Source organism: Nothobranchius furzeri, chromosome 2, assembly GCF_043380555.1.
Source record: "Nothobranchius furzeri strain GRZ-AD chromosome 2, NfurGRZ-RIMD1, whole genome shotgun sequence".
NCBI lineage: Eukaryota > Metazoa > Chordata > Actinopteri > Cyprinodontiformes > Nothobranchiidae > Nothobranchius > Nothobranchius furzeri.
Genome location: NC_091742.1, coordinates 76072470 through 76087395, shown reverse-complemented (window position 1 = coordinate 76087395; position 14926 = coordinate 76072470). Strand labels below are relative to the sequence as shown.

The 14926-nt window shown below is 45.6% G+C and overlaps 1 protein-coding gene and 1 long non-coding RNA gene across 8 annotated transcripts in view; one reads left to right on the top strand and one right to left on the bottom strand.

Annotated features, from left to right (window-relative positions):
* Nucleotides 1-14926, top strand: part of LOC129156055 (zinc finger protein 420-like) — a 39224-nt gene that overhangs the window by 16149 nt on the left and 8149 nt on the right. Inside the window, exon 1 of one of the 4 annotated variants that reach the window (XR_011519056.1) lies at nucleotides 10723-10797. The exons of the other annotated variants lie outside the window; for them this stretch is intronic. The gene's annotated coding sequence lies outside the window, so the exon portion shown is untranslated. Of the gene's footprint in view, nucleotides 1-10722; nucleotides 10798-14926 lie in introns of those variants that run through there. 4 annotated transcript variants of the gene reach the window in all.
* Nucleotides 4191-7494, bottom strand: LOC139066096 (uncharacterized). Of its 4 annotated transcripts, XR_011519062.1 has the most exons (4): nucleotides 5072-7494; nucleotides 4750-4929; nucleotides 4511-4544; nucleotides 4191-4389 (listed from the first exon to the last, which is right to left on the bottom strand). It is a non-coding gene; the product is annotated as an uncharacterized lncRNA (long non-coding RNA). The 4 variants fall into 4 exon arrangements; XR_011519065.1 differs by having other exon boundaries at nucleotides 4476-4676; nucleotides 4750-7494; XR_011519064.1 differs by having other exon boundaries at nucleotides 4191-4347; nucleotides 4476-4676; nucleotides 4750-7494.

The following is a 14926-nucleotide window of genomic DNA, read 5'->3' as shown; positions in this document are numbered from 1 at the left end:
TTAGTGGGACGAGATCGCCCCCGTGACCTGACTCGCTTCTCCATATAGACCAAGTAGTGCTCGCTGCAGAACCACAAAGGCAGAGCTGCACCAGAAGGTGGAGCTGCACCAGAGTCAGCCCTGCCCATTCCATCAGAGTCAGTCCGATTCCTTCCAGTTGTCAGACTTAATAGCATTCTGGAACCAAAGAGGGTGTTACAGCTAGTATCATCTAAAGAGCAACATTGAGGACTGAGTTGAGAGGTTAATTGAACAGTTTTTGTAAAGGTTCCATATAATTAAATAGCTAATTTTTGGAACTTTTTAAAAAAAGTGGGGTGACGGTGGCACAGGAGTTAAGTGCTCACCCCGCAGTCAGAAGGTTGCAGGTTCGAGCCCCGCTCAGTCTGTCGCTGTCGTTGTGTCCTTGGGCAAGACACTGGGCAATACACTTAACCCACGTTGCCTGCTGGTGGTGGTCAGAGGGACTGGTGGCACCTGTGCTCCGCAGCCTCGCCTCTGTCACTGCGCCCCAGGGCAGCTGTGGCTACATCGTAGCTCATCCCCACCAGTGTGTGAATGGGTGAATGACTGGTTGCGTTGTAAAGCACCTTGGGGGGTTCCAGGACTCTAGAAGGCACTATATCAAATACAGAACATTTACCATGTTATATTGTCATTTCCTCATAAGAAATACCCCAAAGCCATTTTTGGCCTCATTCACACATTTTCCTCCCATCTCAGCTTCAATTTGGTCTCCTCCCCCTGTATATTCTGTGAATTTTCTTGCAAATTATTTCTGAAATGACTTCTACTGAGGCACCACCAGAAAAACCATACATCCCATCTACAAAGATGCACTGGATGGCACCATTACATGTGACGTCACTTGCTTCTTATCAGATGTAGTGGTGAAGTGGTTATAGAGTCAGATTGGCATGAAGTTTTGCTCAGGTTCGCCTCCCGGTAGCGGCATAAACTTTTTTCTTCCTTTCTAGCTACACTTGCCAGTACTATGTTTACAACCATTTATTGGTATACCGTTTAAAATATAATGACTAATGTGTTTGTTTGTTTTTTATTTATTTGTTTATTTAGCCAGTGTGAGTTCATTTGTGAGCAGAGTTTCAACTAAAATGCTGTTTAGGAACGACCAAATTCAAGGAACTTTTATAGACATAAATATTTTGCAGAAAATAAACATTACAACTAAAATATAAAAAAATAAAACGAACCGAGGACAATATTTTCCTGATATAGGGTTTAGTACTCAAGTAAGGTTAAAACAAGTATCTGATTAGAAGGCTACTTGAGTACTGAGTATCATCTGATCTAATATTTTTAAAATGATGGCATCAAACAGACAAAAAATAAGAAGTTATGGGCAAATATTGGTATTTTAAAGACTAAAGGGGAAAAAATGTAAACAAATAAACAACATAATAACAAAATAACAAATTTTAGGCAAAATTTAGACACAAACTGAGGACAATATTTTCCTGATATATGGGGTTTATTTAGTTGTCTGAAAATATAACACGTTTAAAAAAATACCGCGATAATGCCGAAAACCGTGATAATTTTGGTCACAATAACCGTGAGGTTAAATTTTTACACCGTGACAACCCTAATGGATACTTAGCATCCCAATGTGGGGAATCTGTATGTTCATCTTAATGAACATAAGTGAGTCCTTTTCTGATGATCTCAAGTTCTTTCTCCTCTGATAGGGTCATTTCTCTTCCACTATGGCAGCCTCCACATTTTGGCTCACAGGCTGCTCCAACGCTCTCCCATCTCCACCATTCAAGAAACTCACGGTTGGTCGTGGTCGTATGTTTGGTTGCATTGGGAAAGCTGGGATGTTCCGGGATCTGATTTATTAATAACTTCCTTGTATTTAACAGCAGCCATTCTCATTGACCTGGCAAAGTGGGTCTTTGACTCTTGTGCTGTCACCTCCACGTTCTCAAAAAGATCTGGATGAGCTCCTCCTACAGTCCAACCGAGTGGGCTTTGCCACAAAACAAGATCCCCAACATCTTATACCCTTTGTGGGGCAAGTCTTCCCTCTCTGTGACTGATGAGAAGTTCCACTTTTTTGAGCCTTCTTACAGGGTATCCACGGGTCCTTAAAAAGTCTTAAAAAGTCTTAAATTTGCTTTTCCAAATTTAAGGCCTTAAAAATCCTTAAAAATTACTAATAATCCTTAAATACAGTTTCCAAAGGTCTTAAATTACCAAAGACCCAATAAACAAGATTATTTTATTTCAATTTTCATGAATTTCTAGTTAGTGTTCAGCATTTTTTGTGTACGATGTTGGCGTAAGCGGAACCATACTCATTCAGTTGGTTATGAAAGGGGGCTATTTTAGATGAGCACATTAGCTGTTTAAGCTAGTGGGAGATTGCACCATGGGGACGTGCAAATTTTATGGTAACTGGATGGCTTATCCCACTTTCGCAACGTGGTTCGCACCGGTTCCAGGCAATAGCTGGAAATTATAGTTTAAATTAAATTTTAAAAAATAGCTTAAATTTGGTCAAAGTGGCCTTAAAAAGGTCTTAAAAAGTCCTAAATTTGGCTCCCTTAAACCTGCAGATACCCTGTTCTTAGTTCTTCTTGTTTGACTTGCGGAAAGAATCTTTGTAGTCTTTCAGAATCAATGGTTTTATTCACCTTTGCGATTTCATCTAGTTCACAACAGACCACTTGATGGGCTCTGATTGCTCCAGCAGGTGTCACTCTTCTGACCCGGAGAAGATAACTTTTAGTCTTCACCTCCAAAGTCATTCCACCCACATCATACAACACTATAGTCACATTTTCACTTTGTAACTTCAACCTGTCAGCAGCCTTATGGATGATGTAATTTGTATCAGATGCTAGATCCACCAGTGTCCCAGTTGTTTGGCCTGCATTTGCAGTCACTTCCATCAGCATTAGGATTACAGGAAGCTCACAAAGCCTGTACTTTTCTAAAAGTACAGACCGATTGTGGTCAGACTTGGGTTTTCGTGAGTTGTTGGTGAATGCTGTTCTGCATCTGTCAGTCATCTCTGGAGTAAGTTCTGACAGGAAGTTCTCTTGCTCATCAGTGAGTTTACTCTTCCTTCCACGCATTCCTCCTTGCCCATCATTCCTGCTTTTCTCCCTGATGTTTGCTTTTGGGCAGAGGAAATAATGATGCTCAGAGGTTGACCACAGGTTTATTTGGATAAGGTCTCTGAGCTCTTTAAATTTGCATTTAGCCTCAGTTGTAGTCTTTATGATGTCGGATTCATCCAGAATTGTTCCTTTATCTCCATCTTCCTCTTTACCTCTGGCCTCAACCAGTAGACCATTTTAGTAATCAGTTGCCTCCAGCAGTCTCCTGAAGTGGTCTGAGAGTTTATTGAACTCATCTAGCAGTTCAATTTCCACCGTGTGTTGCTTAGCCAGGATCCTCTGGAGGTTTCTTCCTGTTAAAATTTCCTGTTGACTCTGGCTGCATGCTTGCTTAGTATGAGGACTGCTGAAGGACACTGACACTAGTCGATGCAGTTTGCTGGGTTCCTGTATAGGAAACTTTTTACTGATTGGCTTAATGAACTGAACTGTATTGGAATGTTTACTGTGTTAAGAACCTTGAGACGACTCCTGTCGTGATTTGGTGCTATAAACATGTTTGCGCCTCTGCTCCACAACCGCAATGTTGTTGTTCACACGGTCAACCAAGTTGCAGCTACATATGTGAATCACCAAGGTGGGGTTCGCTCTGCTGTGCTTCTGAGGGTACCCAGAACACTTCTGTGCTGGGTTCAGACACAACTTCTGTCTCTAAAAGCGGTTTACGTCGCAGGCATTTTGAATGTTGGATAGGGCTGCAACAACGAATCGATAAATTCGATGAAAATCGATTACTAAAAGTGTTGGCAACGAATTGCGTCATCGATTCGTTGTGTTGCACAACTCTTCCAAAAGCCCCCTCCCCTCCCGCCCGCCGTTGCACGCATACCAGAGAGCCGGCAGGTGTTAGGAAGAGGAACATGGCAGAAGCAGTGAGACCCCAAAAAAGTAAAAACTTCTAAAGTTAAATCAGGCGAAGACATTCGTTACCTGCAATGTTTGTAGGTCAGACTTAGCATGGCACGGGAGTACTACAGTGATGATGCAGCATCTGTCTCCTGTCTGCCTACAATTATTATAATAAATGTTGTGGTTGACAAGTTTTTTGTGCTGCCAAATATCTCAGAGAGCTGATGGAGGTTCTCAGTCATCGAAGGATGGCTGAAGGCTTTCCAGGAACAGGAGATGTGGTGTTGTCTCCTCTCTCTATTCTGCCAGATGAGCTGATAGGTTACAGGTGTGTGAGGACATCCTCATGCTGTCATAACCAGATGACAGAGTTATCAGGTGATCAGCCAGGCTAATGATGAGATGCAGAAAGAAAACAAATCATGCAGAAGGAAAACAAATCCAGGACAGTGTACAATAATATGTGGTGTTGCTCACCTTATGTGCTCTTATAAGTATTAACTTGTGCCTGCCTCATGGTGTAGAGTCCATATTTTGCTGAGTGTCCTGCAATAATGCAGGTTATTAGTTAATTTACTTTTGATAGCAAAAACAAAATATTTAATGTAAAAGTTATTTACCAGGTGAATCAGCTCACACATCACCACCAAGTGTCACAGGGCCAGAATCAGTAGCCTCCTTCATGATGTAATCACATACCTATTTAATTGTTAATATCTTAAAAATTCTGAAATGTTTTATTTTTTTTTACCTTGAACAGTTCACTGAGCTTGCACTGTCACTGAGGTGGAAGCTGGAATCAACAGCAGACACCTCACATCTTGGTCTTTTCAGGGGGTGTGGACGCTGCTCTGGGACCTTCTGGAAGATGAATTTCCGTCATGGTCCCCGTGTCACAAGACACACTGAGGCTGTGAGCTCTTCTGGCTGGCTATGTACAAAAACAAAGAAGCAGCACATTTATAAATGTTTAAAAGAGCATAAAATCACGTGTAACAATAATCTGTAAAACAAATTAAAACTAGAAGCTAATAATAAAATGTTTACATAGAAGATTATTAAAAATAATTCACCTTTGCTACGCCGGTAAGGCTTCATGTCAGCCTGGACAAGTGCATTCTTGCAGCTAAATCAGTCTGACAGCCAGTGTCTTGGGTAGATTTAGCCTGAAAAAAAAATAGAAGCACATTGTTGTTGGAGTTTATAAAGTCAGATAATATACAAAAGAAACTCCTATATAGGCGCTTTATAACAGTCCTAGTGTGTGATCGTTGTTATAACGTAAAAGTCAGTCACATATGATGTGGAGAGCCTGAAATGCGACCTCCTGAACAGAATTCCTCACAAAACTGGGTCACAAGCTGGATTTCACACTGTAATGCTGTCTGTCAACTAGTGCTGCGTTAGTTAGAGACACTGTTGCAGAATTACCGACTGACTAGCTAAATGAAGTGAACCACGTCTCTCGGACTTTGCATTTAGGTAGGGAATTGTTGTTAGAAGATGTTAAAACTTTATTTAGCTGACTCACCTCAGACTGGAGCCCGCCGTGGTGGGGGAGCAGAGTCGGTGGGCTGCATCTAAATCGCGGAAGAGCCACGGTGGGCACAGCCTCCCTCTTCAAACGGAGGCGTGCAGAATCGCGGATAAAATGCCCACAGAGCCACCGCAACCATACTACACTACACCATCTCACCATGCTAACACGATATGGAGTACTAAACCCGAACTACTTTCCTAATTACACTAACAGCCAAACACTAACTAAACTACAATATCCAACAGACAAGCTAACACTAAATAAGTATGTATAACACTAAAAGCTATGCTAAAGACTAGGATATGCTAATGCTATATGCTAATGCTGAACTACGGCTAGCCTCCTACACTCACTTGCAAATCCAACTCCCAACTCGCCACAAGGCGTGGCCGAGACGCTCGTTGCTTTTATAACGTTGACACAGAGCTGCTACGTAGTATTCTACTGATTTACGTTGTATCTTACTCTTTAGCCATTGGCTAAAATTTATTCAAAATGAGTCAAATTCTATGTTTTAAGCTGAAGGTGGCGCTATACTGTGGTATTTAGGCAGAATTTTTAATTTTTGAAGAAAATGCACCAAAATGCTAAAATAATGAATACACACATTTAAAGCACTATTAGACACTCATTTATACAGTTCATTAGCAAAAAAAAGTTAATTTAGACGTTACTTGCTCTTTAACTTACCCGGACACCGAGCTCTCTCCTTCCTCGCTGATGATTCTGACATGCTTGCGTTTAAGATGCTGCATCATCACTGTAGTACTCCCGTGCCATGCTAAGTCTGACCTACAAACGTTGCAGGTAACGAATGTCTTCGCCTGATTTAACTGAAAATGCTCCCAAACTTTAGAAGTTTTTACTTTTTTTGGGTCTCGCTGCTTCTGCCATGTTCCTCTTCCAAACACCTGCCGGCTCTCCGGTCTGCACGCAACGACGGGCGGGAGGGGAGGGGGCTTTTGGAAGAGTTGTGCAACACAACGAATCGATGACGCAATTCGTTGCCAACGCTTTTAGTAATCGATTTTCATCGAATTTATCGATTCGTTGTTGCAGCCCTATTTGTGACACAACTTTACTCTGTTTCCTTTTACTTTAACAAAATGTCGCAAAAGCTTCGATATTTTTTCACCCGGCATTTTCTTAGTGTGCCAACTTGGAGAAGTTTTAACAAACTGTGAGACTTCATATTGGGTGACGAACTGCAGCTCCTTAACAGGGACTTTTGATTGGAAAATTAACTAAATTTAGCAGAGAACAATATATATTTTAATACATTTTCAATAAGTGGTGTGGTGATCATCAACATATACATATATGGACAATGGGTTTCCATAGACTCCAATAACAACTTTTTGAGGAGAAATGGGAGGTGGCCACCACCACCATTTTGACCGTGTCAAAGGTTCCGTCAAGCCCAGACAATTCCACAAAAGGGAAGAGAGGAGGAGCTGAGGGTGGGGCTGTAAGGCTGGGATCAACTGACGACACCCGGTCGAACTAGCTACAAGCTAACCTGAAGCTAACCCAAAGCTAACGCGGAGGTGGGAGCTAAGCTAACGGAGGTAGCAACCTAGCTACAACCGGAGTTAACTGTGCACAACACCAGAGCTTCTGAGTCAGAGAAACGCCGGGCTGACCGCTGGGTAAAACCAGGTCGAACACTGAGGTCTCCCGAGATCTCCACAAGCCGGCAGCCGCACAGCAGACAAGCGCCGCTGTGATCTGAGATGCGCAAAGCTGCCGCTGGGCAGAACCGGGTGGAAAGATTTCCATCCCAGAGCTCCACAAGCCGGCAGCCCGCGCAGCAGACAGCCGCGGCGATCAGAGATGCGCTGAGCTGCGGGGAGGGGAGAACCGGGTGGAAAGCGTCGGTTTCCATTCGAGAGCTCCACAAGCCGGCAGCCGCACAGCAGACAAGCGCCACTGGGATCTGAGATGCGCAGAGCTGCCGCTGGAGAGAACTGGGTGGAAAGGTTTCCATCCCAGAGCTCCACAAGCCGGCAGCCCGCGCAGCAGACAGGAGCTGCGATCAGACAGAGATGCGCTGAGCTGCGGGGAGGGGAGAACCAGGTGGAAAACAGAGGTCTCCCGAGAGCTCCACAAGCCGATAGTCGGAACCCAGCTCCACCAACATTTCAACCCATTTTCTAAAGTGCAGCATTATGTTAAATGCACAGGGTTTTACCCTATTAAATTTAAATTTCATGGTTAAACAGTACATGTTAAAATCTAAGCTCAGCTCGGCAGTGACCTAAAATACATGAATATAATTTTACTTATTGAAAAAAATGAAGTTGAGACTTCTTGGACGCTCTATTAGTGCAATTAATACCACAGCAAGTCATTTTGTCCAACAATTGCAGAAATAATATCCAAAAAAAGAACGCACAAACGGCACAACTAATGGTCTACGTTGAGAGACTGAAAATGACAGAACAGTTTTCAGGCGAGGCCAAGGCTCAGACTGAGGCCTTTCCCCGGAGCTAGCTCTGCGGTCACGTGGGACTGATGCTCATTATACAGAATTTTAGGCATTTACTACACTTAAACAGAAGAGTGAGAAAAAAATTCACCCCCCTCAGAGTTGTCATGAGTGTAAACTAGTCAATTTAAACCAAAAACATGTTTTGGTACCAGGCTGTAAACATGTTTATTTCTGCTGTGAAATTGGTATTTTTATCATGGGAGTCGATGAGGATTTGCTCGCTTCTCACACCAGCCCCCAGCGGATGAGGGTGGAACGTGTTCGCCTCGATTTTTGACTCGCATTGTGGGGGCTTGGTGGTGATTAACTTACTGGCTGTTCCTCTCCTCCTGCTTGCTCCCAGCTCCAGAGCCTCAGAGCAGCGACAGCTGGAGCAGCTTGTGGACCGTACCAATTTGAGGAATAATGGAGGGGTCATTCTCTTTGAATGATTAAAAAGACGTTATTTTGCCGTTTTAATTTTTATCACTTATGCTCTGCTTTCATTAGACATTACTTTATCACTGGTAAATACGTTTATATCCTCAATTTTTTGGTGGGAGACAACTTTATGCATAAGTGGAAGTGCTATTGAACTCCATTGTTGTTCATGTGAACTGTGAAGTCCCTTCTTGGGCTCATAATTAAGTTCTTTTTTTACCCCCTCTTGTCCTGTCTGGCTGTGAAGGAAACAGAATTGATGTGTGAATGCTGGAGACAAGCCTTACACATTTACTGTCAGGTGGAGCGTTAAAGATTCTGCTGTAATGTCACGCCTGATACAAAAACTTTATTGTCAGTGTTTTTAGATGCTTTTTAATTCCGACAGGACATGGAGACAGAGGTGCAAAAGAAAGGAAGAGAGAAAAGGGAGAGGGATGGGTTAACAAAAACAGTCTATGATGGACAAAAATCTGCTTCTAGACCTGCAGAAAGAGGAAGACAAAAAAAGGGACACACAACATACAACAAGAGTAAAATATCATGAGGAAATATAAAGTCCATTGTTTTGCTGAACAGTCGCACAATAATAAATCTCAGTGAATTTACATTTAAAATTTAAATGTAAAGACGCGTGTTGAGAATGCCCGAGTCCATTCTTAATGAGAGCAACATAGAATAGAATATGTAACGTTATGAAGTTCATTATTTTCAGCTCCACATAGCTGCCCCTGTACACAGTAACACCCGTGTAGAAAACGCCTAGGTCGGGTGTTCCTCAGGCCGGGGACACACTGTCCGCGGAAGCGCCGCGAAAATGGGACCGCCTTCATTCGGCGCCCTTGTTAAGCTATTCTATAGACCACATGGGCCGCCGAAGCGCCGCGAATCGCCTCGCGCCGGCGCTCCAGCCCGCGCCGGCGCTCCAGCCCGCGCCGTGCAGCGATCATTTCGGCGTTGGCTCTATTTTTTTCGCGAGCCGCGGGTGAATCGCGTCAATTCTGGCAGGAAGTCAAACCTAGACATAAGAGGCAGGCCGGTAAAGTTAACAAAATAAAGCATTTCAAAATAAAATTCCGCAATAGTCAAACGTGTTCGTAAACAGACACTGCAGAAAAACCACACGAACACGCACACACATACACACACATCGAACTTGTGTGCGTGTGTGACCACGTGAAGGGGGGTGTGGTTTTGGGTGTCTTTTCACCGGAGCAAACAGGACAGAGAGGCAGAAAGTCTGAGGCAAGCAGTTAAGATGGATGACTTTAAATGAATTATGGAAGTTGAGTAACACAAGGAGCTGTACGACCCCCGAAAAACATGGTTATTTACGTACCCATTTCGGAATAAACTGCTAGGATACAGCTGCAGAATTGGAGCGGGTTCCAAGAGATTCAACTGGCAGAAACAACTCATACCATAGGTTCACACACACACACACACACGCACGCACGCACGCACACGCACACGCGCACAAACACTCAAACGTAGAGGAAAAGAGCTGAGGAAAGGCAGAGAGGAAATGGAGGACACCAAGTGTTTAAAAGAAAAACTACAGCTGAGCCGAGGCGCGCCTCGACTGGGGCGCGTCTGATCTGAACTGAGGAGCGGCGATCAGCGGCTGAATTTCGTGAGCGATTCGCTTCTCGGCGCTTCGCGGCGCTTCCGCGGCGCTTCCGCGGCCGGTGTGTCCCCGGCGTCAGACTGTTTACATTCCAGGAGAAGAGCCAGAAGGAGAAGAAGAACGCTTTTCAATAATCAAAGTACTTAATTTGTGATTAAAACTAGTCGAAACAGATGTTGATCAATAATAATCAAGTGAATGATCTGTGGAATAAAGATGTCATGATTTATGTGTTTAATGAAAACAGGACTACTGCACAGACAGACTGACTCTCATCTCCATAGAAACGCATGACACATTGTTCCAACCAATCAGAGCTTTCGGCTGCCGCAAGAGAATCTGGCTTGTTGACTTAAAGTGTCCAATCCGCTTTACTAAAACTTATCAACAATTCAGAGATATAAAACAAGGCAACGCCATTTTAAGCTCAGTTCCATTTTGACTTCAGTTCTGTTCACCGTCATCCCAAAGAGAAGCACTGCCTGGCCAGATGTGTTTTCTTCTTTAAACTAAGAACTGTGAAGTTGGAGATTTTCGTCGTTTAACAACCAGACGACATCCTTTCAAAATAAGAGCACCTGCTGACGCTGCCGATTGTTACCTGGGTCGACCCTTCAGACGGGCTTTGAAACGCTGTGACCACGGCTTCGACCAGCTCCAGCGCACATCCGAGGTCTTCAGACCTGGCATTTCCTGATCTACCTGGGAGGCCCCCCACTGGGTACGTACACGGCAAAATAGCAGCTCATGTCATCACTTTATAAGCCTCGTGATCTCTAGTCATAACAATCAAAGACCACCAGATTTGATGACGTCAGCCTAAGGAGTCTGAACCAATCACACACACACACACACACACATCAAACATCACATTCATTTCCAAACAACACAGAGTTAGTCCTGATAGATTGTAGAATTTATAATAAAATTCTTAAACAATCCCAACTCTCTCTTTCTTGTCTCAAGGTCAATACAGAGTGTTAAATGAACTCCCTGATGATAAAAACAACATATTCTTCTGATTATAACAAGTGATCTACTTACAGTATATTAAAATACAACTCTAGATCGTTTCATCACTCTATTTCATTACAAATATAATAGAATCCCTTTATTGTCACTATACAGGTGTAAAGTGAGATACAGAGCATCTCCTACTCGGTGTAAAAAAAACATACTTGGGGGGGTGGGGTACAGTTCTGCAGCGCTATGTACATATGGACAGTAATGTATATACAATTATTGCACATAGAATTTGGTATAAATAGATAGTGGTGGTCAATGGAGGAAGTGGGACGTGTGTGTGTGTGTGTGGGGGGGGGGGGGGGGGGGCTGTGTTATCAGTGCATGTGTGAGTTCAGGGTGGTTATTGCTTTGAGGAAGAAACAGTTTTTGAGTCTCTGGGTTTTTGTATTAATGCACCTGTAGCGCTTCCCTGAGGAAAGCAGTCTGAACATGTTGAAGCCAGGGTGGGAGCTGTCCTTGATGATGTTTGCTGCCCTACTGAGACAGCGGGAGGAATAAATGTCCATCGTGGAGGGGAGAGGACAGTCGATGGTCTTCTGTGCTGTCTTTACCACACTCTGATGCCTCACTCTATCCGCCTTGGTGCAGCTGCCGTACCATACCGCGATGCAGTAGGTTAGCAGGCTCTCAATGGACAAGTGGTAGAAGGTCAGCAGCAGGTCAGAGTTCAGTTTGTACTTCCTGAGGACTCTCAGGAAGTGCAGCCGCTGTTGGGTCTTCTTGATGACCGCTGAGATGTTTTCCACCCAGGAGATGTCAGCAGAGATGAGGACACCAAGGAACCGGAAGGTGTGGACTCTCTCCACACACTCCCCGTTGATGTAGAGGGGGGCCAAGTCGGTGCTGTGTCTCCTGAAGTCGACAATAAGCTCTTTTGTTTTCTTGGTGTTCAAGGACAGGTTGTTTTCTGAACACCATGCTGCCAACTTCAGGACTTCCTCTCTGTACTCTGCCTCGTCTCCCTTGGAAATGAGTCCGACTACCGTGGTGTCGTCAGCAAACTTGATGATGAGAGTGTTATTGTGGGTCGGACTGCAGTCGTGGGTGTACAGAGAATACAGGAGGGGGCTCAGCACACAGCCCTGTGGGGAGCCGGTGCTCAGTGTGCGAGTGGAGGAGAAATGAGGGCCGAGTCTCACAGTCTGGAGCTGTTTTGTGAGGAAATCCTTTATCCTGGCACATGTAAGAGGAGGGAGGCCAAGAGTGACCAGTTTGTTGATGAGGATGTCCGGGATGATTGTATTAAAGGCTGAGCTGTAGTCCACAAAGAGCATTCGGACGTAGCTCTGCCGCTGCTCTAGGTGACTCAGCACAGCGTGGAGGACTGTGGCAATGGCGTCTTCTGTTGATCTGTGTGCACGCTATGCAAACTGGTGGGGGTAGAATTCTGGGGGAGGTGATCCTTTATGTGCTGAAGGAGAAGTCTCTCAAAGCATTTCATGATTACCGGTGTGAGGGCCACAGGGCGGTTATCATTTAAGCTGGAGATGGGAGACTTCTTCGGTACTGGGATGATTGTGGCTGATTTTAGACAGGACGGGATGGCTGCCTGATCCAGTGAGAGGTTGAAGAGTCTGGTGAAGATGAGGCTGAGCTGGTGTGCGCATGCTCTTAGTACTTTGCCAGGTACTCCGTCTGGACCGGCCGCCTTCCTGGGGTTCACTGCTAGGAGCACACGTCTGACATCGTGCTCCGTTACAGTGAGTGGAGCGGTGTAAGAACCATGTGAGGATGAGGATGGTAGCAGGGCTGAAGCAGATGAGTGTTGCTGCTGTGGTGTTTCAAAGCAGGCAAAGAAGCTGTTTATTTCCTCTTCCAGCTGCATACTCAGGTTTTCAGTTTTTGCAGTGCTGCTTCTGTGGTTGGTGATGTCTCGCATTCCCTGCCATACCTCTCGTGTTTTGTTGCTGGACAGGTGGGACTCGATATTCCTTTTGTGGTCTGACTTGGCTTTTTTAATCCCCCTTTTCAGGTTAGCTCGAGCAGCCCTGTACAGAGCTCTGTCACCTGACCTGAAGGCGGCATCACGGGCTTTGAGGAGTGAGCGGACCTCGCTGGTCATCCAGGGTTTTTGATTTGGAAAAACCCAAATGCTTTTGTCCACTGTCACATTTGCAGTACAGAACTTGATGTAGTCCAGTACTGATCCTGTGAAAGTTTCTAGGTCCTGGTGTTCAAATATGTCCCAGTCTGTCTCTGTGAAGCAGTCTTGTAATTTGTTGAGAGCATTTTCTGGCCAGGTTGTAACAGTCCTTGTGGTGGGCCTGGCACTGCGCCTGAGGGGGGTGTAGGCTGGGGAGAGCAGGAGAGAGAGATGGTCTGACTGACCGAGGTGGGGGAGGGGTATGGCTCTATATGCATGCTTGATGTTGGAGTAAACATGATCTAGAGTGTTTTCTCCTCTGGTGGGACATTTGACATGCTGATAGAACTTTGGGAGAACAGTCTTTATGTTGGCCTTGTTAAAATCACCTGCAATAATGTGAACCCTATCTGGGTGGGCCCGCTGCTGTTCGTTAATGGTGTTCAGCAGGATAGAGAGCGCCGTGGTTACGTTGGCATCGGGTGGGATGTACACAGCCGTGATGAACACTACTGTTCGCTCTCTCTGTAGAAAAAAAGGCAGGCATCTTACCGACATGTACTCGAGGTTCGGGGAGCAGTGACTGTTTATAATTGTCCCATTGTTTCACCAGCTTTCATGCACGTAAATACAGAGCCCTCCCCCTCTGCTCTTACCGGAGTCCTTTTTCCTGTCCCAGCGAAGCAGAGTGCGGCCTGCTAGCTGAACGCTAGCATGGGGTATTCCCAGGTGAAGCCAGGTTTCCGTAATAATCAAGGCACAGCAGTCACGAACATAGCGATTTCCCACTAGTTGTAATTCCAGGTCGTCCGGTTTTTGCACGAGGGATCTAGCGTTGGAGAGATAGAGGCTCGGCAGAGGTGGCTTGTGTGGTTTGTTTTTTAGCCTCAGCATGATGCCGGATCTGCGGCCCCGCTTTTGCTTCCTTTCCCTCCGTCTGCGCCTCCGCTTAGTCCCGATAACAATCCACGGGGAGCCCGGTGGTCTCGCCACATGATCTGGGTTGTTGTGCGTGCGAAGGAAGTCCAGTGAAACAGATGTTTGATGCTGATCACCAATGTCTATGAAGCTCTGGCGGGTGTAGAAAACTTAGAAAGTAGAGCCGATGGTGCAGAAAAAAATAAGAAAGACATGCAAACTAAACAAAAAAAGGGAGTACTGAGCCGGAGAGCCATAAGCCGCTGCAGCCGCGTGCGCCGCCATCTTGGAAGATGGCTTGGAACATGTGAGCACCTGTTTGCTCACACGCACTTGTATGCGTAAGATTTCTGTTTAAGAGTGTCCAATAGTGAGTGTGAGGGGCCACAGATCTGCCCCCAAAGATGTGCGGAAGATGGAGGGAGCTCCAAGCCCCAGAGATCCAGGAGCTGCCCCAGAGTGCTGGGACCCCAGGGAGACTGTCACCAGAGAACCCCAACCCCGCTCAAGGGATGCAGAGGACTGCCCCGGGGGGTCACAACCAACAGCCGACAGAGTCCCAGGAGATAACAACGGCAAGCCCCCAGGCCCGCCCAGATCCCCCCACCTCTTAAGTCGACTGAGCCTGGGACCCAGCGCCCCGGGACCCAGGGGCGACCAACCCCGCCGGTGACCCATCTGAGCCCAGGCAGCCACCGGGAGCAAAGACAGATGCCAAAAATCTTAAGGCCCCCGACACTGGGAGCCGCGAACACGCAGGCAGACCGAGGCTCCACACTTGGCAGCAAATGTGGCAGGGGGAGGGCAGGCGAAGGTGTGTAGC